Raw genomic sequence first — 7,572 nt, 5'->3', positions numbered from 1 at the left:
CGTCATAAAAGTTGGTGCCGATACCTCTGGAGCCTTAGCCAGTAAAAGCTGGAGAGAACGAAATCTCAGTGTTTGCAAAGTTTCGAAATTCTCTGTCTTTAACATGTGTCGATGCCTTAAACTGGGGATTCAAGACAGCTGGTTCTTGATTTGGGGGACTGTGGGCCCGGGAGAGGGAAGAAACCCTTCAAAGGACTCCCCAGAAAAGATTTTTGGTTATGAAAAGGTAAAGAAACAACTCTGTAAGTATAGACATTTTTTGGAGATTTGGTTCCAAGAAGCTGAAAAAAAAAAAAAGATCTTTGGGGAGATAAGTTAGAGGAGAAGCACAAGGCAAACAGGGCCTGGTCCCTCACCTGGAGCCCTGAGCTGGTTTCAGTTGCCAGCATGCTCTGCTTTGCCCTTCAGTATTAAAACATATTGCATAACTTTTTCAACACTTATGAATACAGATATTTTACATAGAGATATAGATTTCAAGCTCTTTTGAAAACTCTGACGGTCTGGCAATGCCAGGCCCTCATTCCCACAAGTCAACAATTGCAGGTGTGGAGGAGAGAAGCAGGTGACCTTTCCAACGGGCTTTGGTCCCCCCTCCCTGCCACCTCCCTGTGGTCACATCCAGCCTGCCTTACTTGTAGTCACAGGCCTGGTCTGGTTTGCATTTGGCTTTGGGACCCATGGATTACAACAAAGTCGACTAGCTGTTGACATAGTTGAGAGACAGTCTCTGGGCGCAGGCGGCCGTGGAGGTGGCACGTCCACAGTGGGACGCTCCGAGGAGGGGACCGTTCTTCCCTCCCCACGGAGAGCTCTGACGTGGGATTTAGCCTGGGTTAGGCACACTGATTCTAGCTTTGGAAGCTTCTGAAGACAGTACCCGAGAAAGGAAGACCACCAAGTCCCCCCGGGAAGCTGTCACGGAGGCAGAGCGAGCCTCTCGCAGCCGTGTCACAGGGGTGCACGCAGCCACGTGGCAACCGGAGGGACAGAAGAAGAGCAGGGAAGGTGGCACCCACGGGGACTATAGGAAGTACTCGCACCAAGAGTGTTCGGGGGAGGTTGAAAACTATCATATACATAGGAACCTTAAGTCACTGAAATTTAGATATTAAAATTAAAGTGATGCCTGGTATCATAAGATAAATATGAAAAGCTTTCTGAGCTGTATATATCTGTATACAGTCTAGAAATTCTACTTTCAGGGTTTTTTATCCTTAATAAATCATGAATATGTACACAGATTTCATCTAAATTGATTGTTATTTACTGTAATTTATAATGACAAAGAATTGGCAACAACTCATAAAATCTGCAACAGTTGGACTTTGGTTAAATAAATTGTATCATCCATACAATAAATTCCATGTAGCCATTAAAACTGTCTCCAGGAAGTTATTTAGGATATTTAAATGCATGTTACAAAAATAACAGGCATGAAATACTGCCAATTTTATTAAAAACATAAACACACACAATGGGAAAATATTCAAGTTTATACCTTATATTAATTTCCTACGGCTGTTGTAACAAATTACCACAAACGTGGTGGCTCAAAACAACTGGAGTTCATTCTCTCACAGTTCTGGAAGGCGGAAGTTCAACAGTGTCCCTGGGCTAAAACCAAGGTGTCAGAAGGGCTGAGCTCCCTTCGAAGGCTGCAGGAGAGATCCCCCTCTGCCCCTTCCAGCTTCTGGTGGCTGCTGGCACTGCTCAGCTCTAGCCACCGTCACTCCAGGCTCTGCCTCCACCTTTTTTTCTGCTCCTCCTCTCCTGCCCATCAGGTCATCTTCCTCCTCTTTTAGAGGACACTTGTGATTAGATTTAGGGCCCACCCAGAAAATCCAGGATCATCCCTCCACCTCAAAATCATTAATCACATCAGTAAAGTCCCTTTTCCTTGTAAGGTAACATTTACAGGTTCCAAGAATTAGAACCGGATATCTTTGGGGGTGAGGGACATCATTTCATCTTCTGTCCTCCCAAATATTAAAAGATATTTTCTTTCCTTATGCTTTTTCCTTTTGTGTGTGTGTGTGTGTGTTTTGTTTGTTTGTTTGTTTGTTTGTTTGTTTTGAGTAGGTATCTAAAAACTTCAACAGGAGCAATTTTTTTCTTTCTCTTTTTGTCTCTGTTCAAATTTTTATTGAGGGCCACGGAGGTGGGGACCTCCTCCCGGTCACAGTTTTTTCAGCCACTGTAAGCTTGGGCTCTGTGGGTCCTGGGGATGTTGGGCACACCGGGCATGTTCCCATCATCCCAGTGGGACACTGGGTGGTTGTAGAGTGTGACCTGGTTGATCACGGTGGCCTACTTGGTGTAGGGGCTGGGGGAGGGCAGAATTACGGTGAGGTCCCCAATGGTCAATGATGTAACCAGCACCGGCTCCTTGGTCCCAGCTGCTCCTAAAGAAGGCAGCGAGTCTCCCAACCGTCTTAGCGACAGTGGCCAATGTTTTAAAACTTACCTTCAAATAAACAAAGCATTTATGACCTTGTATTTTTGCCTAGGAGCCAAATAAAAAAAAAAAAGCACCCGCACAAAATGTCTTTGCTCTTTAGAATATTAAAAACATTGTTCAATATTCCAAGACTTAGGATGTATTTAAAAATAGAAACATATCATCATCTTCATTTTCTCAAATATGAGGTTAGATGGTTCGGAGAGTATGGATAGTACAGGAAAATAATACAATTTAGAAAATTTCAAGAGAAGGGAGAATTAGACTTAAGTAATTGGAGGAGGTCCTTGGGAAATGTGAGTCGGCACAGGCACTTAATGTGGACAGAGGTTAGAATTTCACAAAATAATATAAACAAAGGTAGCACTGCTACGATTTAGGAGATGCTCCTAACTGCACATAAACGGGTGGGATGTGGGATGTGTATAATGGGAAAGGAAACTATCACCATTTCATAGGCAAGTGTGGGCCCAAAGAGTGAAAGGTCTTTAATATTAGGGAAAGGGTTTGTTCCCATCAATAAAACACGCCATTAAAAACAGGAACTAAATTAAATATCGTTTTCAATTCTGAAGGGTGAGTGATGAACTGGGCGACTCAATGATTCATTTCAGAGGAGGAATCTGGTTCCGTTTCCGAAGGAGAGAAGGCACTGGAACGGAGTAAGGTAACAAAGCCCCCACCTGCTTCCGCATTTATGTGCCGGTTTCTGAGTTAGATACAGCGGGAGATGCACACATGTTTTAAATAGGCTTCTTGTCCTCGAGAAGCTTATAGTACAAGATGATAGATGCGAATAAACGATATTAATGCAATCAACAGAGAGGCACCGATGCTTCTAGAATAACAGGTGGGAGACCTTGCTTGAAGGGCTGGCATTGCAGGGTCGAGGAGTCTGTGTGGAGAAGGCAGAATGTGAATGGCATGTTTTCGAAAAGCTGGAGGGAATGGATGGAAAAATTATCATGGTGAGCACTAACATTTACCTAGTCATTTGACAGACATGGGGCTAAGGTCTTTTTTTTTTTTAATCAGTTGCGGAGGAAGAAAAACTTCTCCTCCACCTCCTTATGTTCGGTACCAGGGGTGTGTGAATTAAACTAATAAAGGACAGGTTGGCAGGAGAGAGCACACAATTTTTAATAGCTACGTGTATCAGAGTTCATAGAAAAAACGGTGAAACTCACGTAAGGGGTTAGACTTGGGGGCTTATGTGCCCTTTCAACAAAGGAAGGAGGGCTTGGGCATCGAGAGATGATAAATTGTGGGGAAGTGTGTAGGACGTACATGGGGAATCGACAAAAGATGAGGGATATTTTAGTGAGGGCTGTTTCTGCAGACTCGTTTCGGTGTGCACTCCTGTCTATGATGATAAGGATCTCTCTTTTTCTCCTACTCGGGGGAGAGGGGGACACCCTTCTCAAAGGACACTTTATGCCTTGCTTTTAGTCAGATAAAGGAAGGGCAGAGAACTCTCTCTACATCCGTCCATTCTCAGCTGCCTTCAGCTCAAGATGATCCTTAGGCCAAACTGGAATTTTGGGCGGTGGCGTATTCTGATCTCTTTCACAATAATATGTGTAATCCTAATGCCACTATGAAGTAGGCACAACTGTTCCTTCTTTTTATAGGTGAAGAAACTGAGGACCAGCATGGTATGTATTCATTTCGGCTGGAGGGCGGATCAAGCAGTATAAGTATCACCCAAGCAATTTCAATGTGACGGACTGAAACACTTCCAAACGCACTGCCTTCATTTCCTCGTTTTCAAGAACTAAATGGCTCCGCCATTCTCTTAACTGGCTCCTTCCTCTCTCAAGTTGAAAAATATTCCAAGAACATTTTAATAAATCAATAAAGGGAGTAGGGCAGGTGAAGAACAGCAAGATACAAGAGCAAGAACTCGAGAGGATTGCAATGATGAGAGAGAATTAGAGAAAGTTCATTTTGATACTTTCATGTACTGGACTCATAAAAAAAAGAAATAACTGTATGAAGGGGTATAAAAATAGAGCAGTAGTATAATGATAGTCCAAGCTATAGTTTCTTTTACGGTGAACTTTGAAAACCATGACTCAATAGCTTACGAAGAAAAGGAAGAAAATGTTTGCCTAAACACACACACACACACACACACACGCACACACACGCGCTTAGCGTCAGAACTTCATAAAACTGAAGAAAGCACAGACTGGTAGAATGCTCATTAAATTACTGATTGCTGTTCTAGCACTGATGCCCAGCTGACCGGGGCATTTCGCAGGGTCCAAGGTCAGGGGCCTAGTCCTGGTTTTGGATAGCCCATGACCAAAGATGATGCTCGAACACACTGGCCCGGCCACCAGCACCTCCTGTCAGTCTCGAGAGGGGCTCGGTGGACAGTCTGGTGCCAGAGAAGCTTAAGTCTGTGTCCACTGTGGGAAAACCACACAGTGCCTTCACCTGGCTCATTCAGGTCGAGTTATTACTTGACAACCTAGAAGCCACTATGTTGATTTTGGAAAGATACGAGATTCCAGATGTCACCACTCTTGCCATTAAGAGCATTGGTTTTCTATTGCTCTGTAATATATTTCCACCGACTTTGTACCTTTAAACGATACCCGTTTATTAATTAGCTCACAGTTCTGTAGAGAGGATACCTATGACTCAGTGCTCTGCTCCGGGTCCTATGAGACTGAAATCCAGGTGTTGGCTGGCTGTGTTCTCACCTGGAGACTCCAGGGTGGGGGAATCTGCTTCCGTGTTCATTCGGGTTCTTGGCAGAACTCATTTTTTTCTTTCAGGTCGTAGAACTGAAGTCCCCACTTCCTTTCTGGTTGTCAGTGCCTAGAGGCCACCTCCATGTCCTCCATATCCAGAGCCAGTGATAAAGAATTTCCATCACACCGAATCCCTCTCCCTCTGGGATCTCTCTCACCGGGAAGAGCCCAGCCTCCCTTACAGGTTCACCTGATAAGGTCAGGCCCACCGTGAATAAGTTCCCTTTCCTAAAGCCGGTTGATTTTGAACCTTAATTGCATCTGCAAAATCCTTTCACAGGAGCACCCGGATTCGTGCTTGACTATGCCCCAGCCGGCAGATATTTCCAGGGTCACCTTAGAATTCTGCTTCCCACCAGTATTTGAAAAGAAATAGTTTGAATATTGAATGCACGAGAAAACAAATGAAAAAAAAATTCTGGCGCTTCGATGGAATGATCCAGAAGTGAAAGACAGCAGGGCGTTTCGATACTTCGTGTCTCACCGTTTACAAAGAGCTACACTCACGTTAACGATTCATTTGCGGCGAACAGCAACTCGACAGGCCGAGACCACAGGGCAGGGCTCGCTGTTCCTCTTTCCCGGAACTGTGTTCTCCTGACTCCCAGTCCAGTGCTCCTTTTGCCGTGAGAAGTTATAGTTTCCTTAGGACTCATCTCAGACGAACTCTTGGGTGGCACTGCCACAACATGGAGGAGAGAGACAGGACAGTGTGGAACTCGGCAGACGACCCGTGAGCCAGGGCAGGTTGGGACCGAGGGCACCGGCTTGTCTGCAGAAGCCAGCTCCCTGGGTACCACTGAGAGTCCCAGTCCAGGGCGCACCTTTCTGATGCGGCAAAGCGTGGGGAACCTCCCTAGGGGATGCCAAACCAGATGCACCACCACTTCGCTGTTCGGGCCAGCAGGCAGTTGTTACCGGTAAGGTCAGTCCTTAGGCGCTGAACAGCCGGTTATCTGCTGGATGTGGCTGTTGTGTCCCCAGCCCCGTGCTGAGAAGCGGCCGTACCGAAGCAAGTAGCAGGGCCTCTGCCACTTCCCCGCGCTCTAAGCCGACCCAGACACACTGGTGGGATAGCAAGAGGGCAGGGGGGCTGAGCTTCCAGGGAACCAGGTCCAAGGAGCCATAGAGGAGCTTGGGGCTCGGGGACAGAACCTGCACCAGAGACCGATTTCTTAGTTTCCTGAAGGGTGGGGCTGAGGCCATTGATTTGGCTTCAGCCGGGATTCTTCACAGAACAGGGCAAACAGGGCTTGGAGGTGAGTGGTCCGTTTTTATGGGATGGAACGGAGAGAAACAGACCGCATGGTGCGAACACCAGCCAGCGGGCAGGCCATTCGCCCGGGTTGTAGTGCGTGCTCTGGGCTCGGCCAGCTCAACATTTTCCTCACTGTTTGACACTGGCGGTTGAGCTCCGTAATTTACATAATCCCTTCTGGCTAGAAATTCTACCTCTTCCGAAAAGTTTTGGTTATCTGGACTATTTCACAGAGCCTTCTCTCTGGGCTTAATAACAGGACGTGGCAGCCTTTCCATATTCCTTCCTTATCCTACAGTTCCTGCCCAATCAGCACTCTAAAGAATTCGAATCTTAAAAAATAATTCACTGAAAGCGCCTTTTTATAGCACCAGCTGGAACAAACGTCCATACATCACTGGTTAATCGCCCGCATGTGGAGCCGCAGTTATATGCGCATGGAAGTAAGCTATAAAATGTTGTTTTAATGGGATGCTGTTCCCCCAAACACATTTGATGTGAAACCTGGCACCAAACTTGCAATCCCGGCTCATTCAAAAATCTTCCACCGCCGTCACCTCGCACGATTTGACCCATGTAATCGAGAACCTCTAAAAAAAAAAAAAGTTCGTGAAATAATCAACGTGGGAAAACAAAAAGTTAGGGCAGAACTTCATAAAGCGTGTTCTGTCTGAGGTGCCCAGCTGATCAGAGGGAATCCTTTGGAAAACAAACCTTTGCCGTGAGATCTGTCCCATCGCTTGGGAAGAGCATTAGAGCCGATGCACAGAGCCACCGTTTACTCTGACATGAGCTCGATGAGTGGCATTTTTCAGTTCAATCCAGCCAAAAATCTTGGAGTCATCCACGACCCTCTTCTCCAACTCACTGCAATCTTCCTGGCTCTTCCTTCAAAAGATGTCCAGAATCCAGCCGCCTCTCGCCGCCTCCGGCCACTTCCGCAGTCCCAGGCACAGCGTCTCTCCTACCCGATCCTGCCGCCCCATTTCGCTCCCCGTGGCCCATTGTCAACGCGCCCGCTGGAGCCGTCATCACTCCGGTCTGCCCACGTCGCCCAGAGCCTTCGGCGGTTCTCCGCCCCACCGAAAACA

The 7,572-nt window shown here is 46.5% G+C and overlaps 1 pseudogene; it reads right to left on the bottom strand.

Annotated features, from left to right (window-relative positions):
- Nucleotides 1-2,179: 2,179 nt before the first annotated feature.
- LOC111743456 lies at nt 2,180-6,429 on the bottom strand (annotated as a pseudogene).
- Nucleotides 6,430-7,572: the final 1,143 nt, after the last annotated feature.

The sequence above is a fragment of the Pteropus vampyrus genome, unplaced genomic scaffold (assembly GCF_000151845.1).
Source record: "Pteropus vampyrus isolate Shadow unplaced genomic scaffold, Pvam_2.0 Scaffold114, whole genome shotgun sequence".
In the NCBI taxonomy this organism is placed as follows: Eukaryota; Metazoa; Chordata; class Mammalia; order Chiroptera; family Pteropodidae; genus Pteropus; species Pteropus vampyrus.
This window is presented reverse-complemented; position numbering and strand designations above follow the sequence as displayed.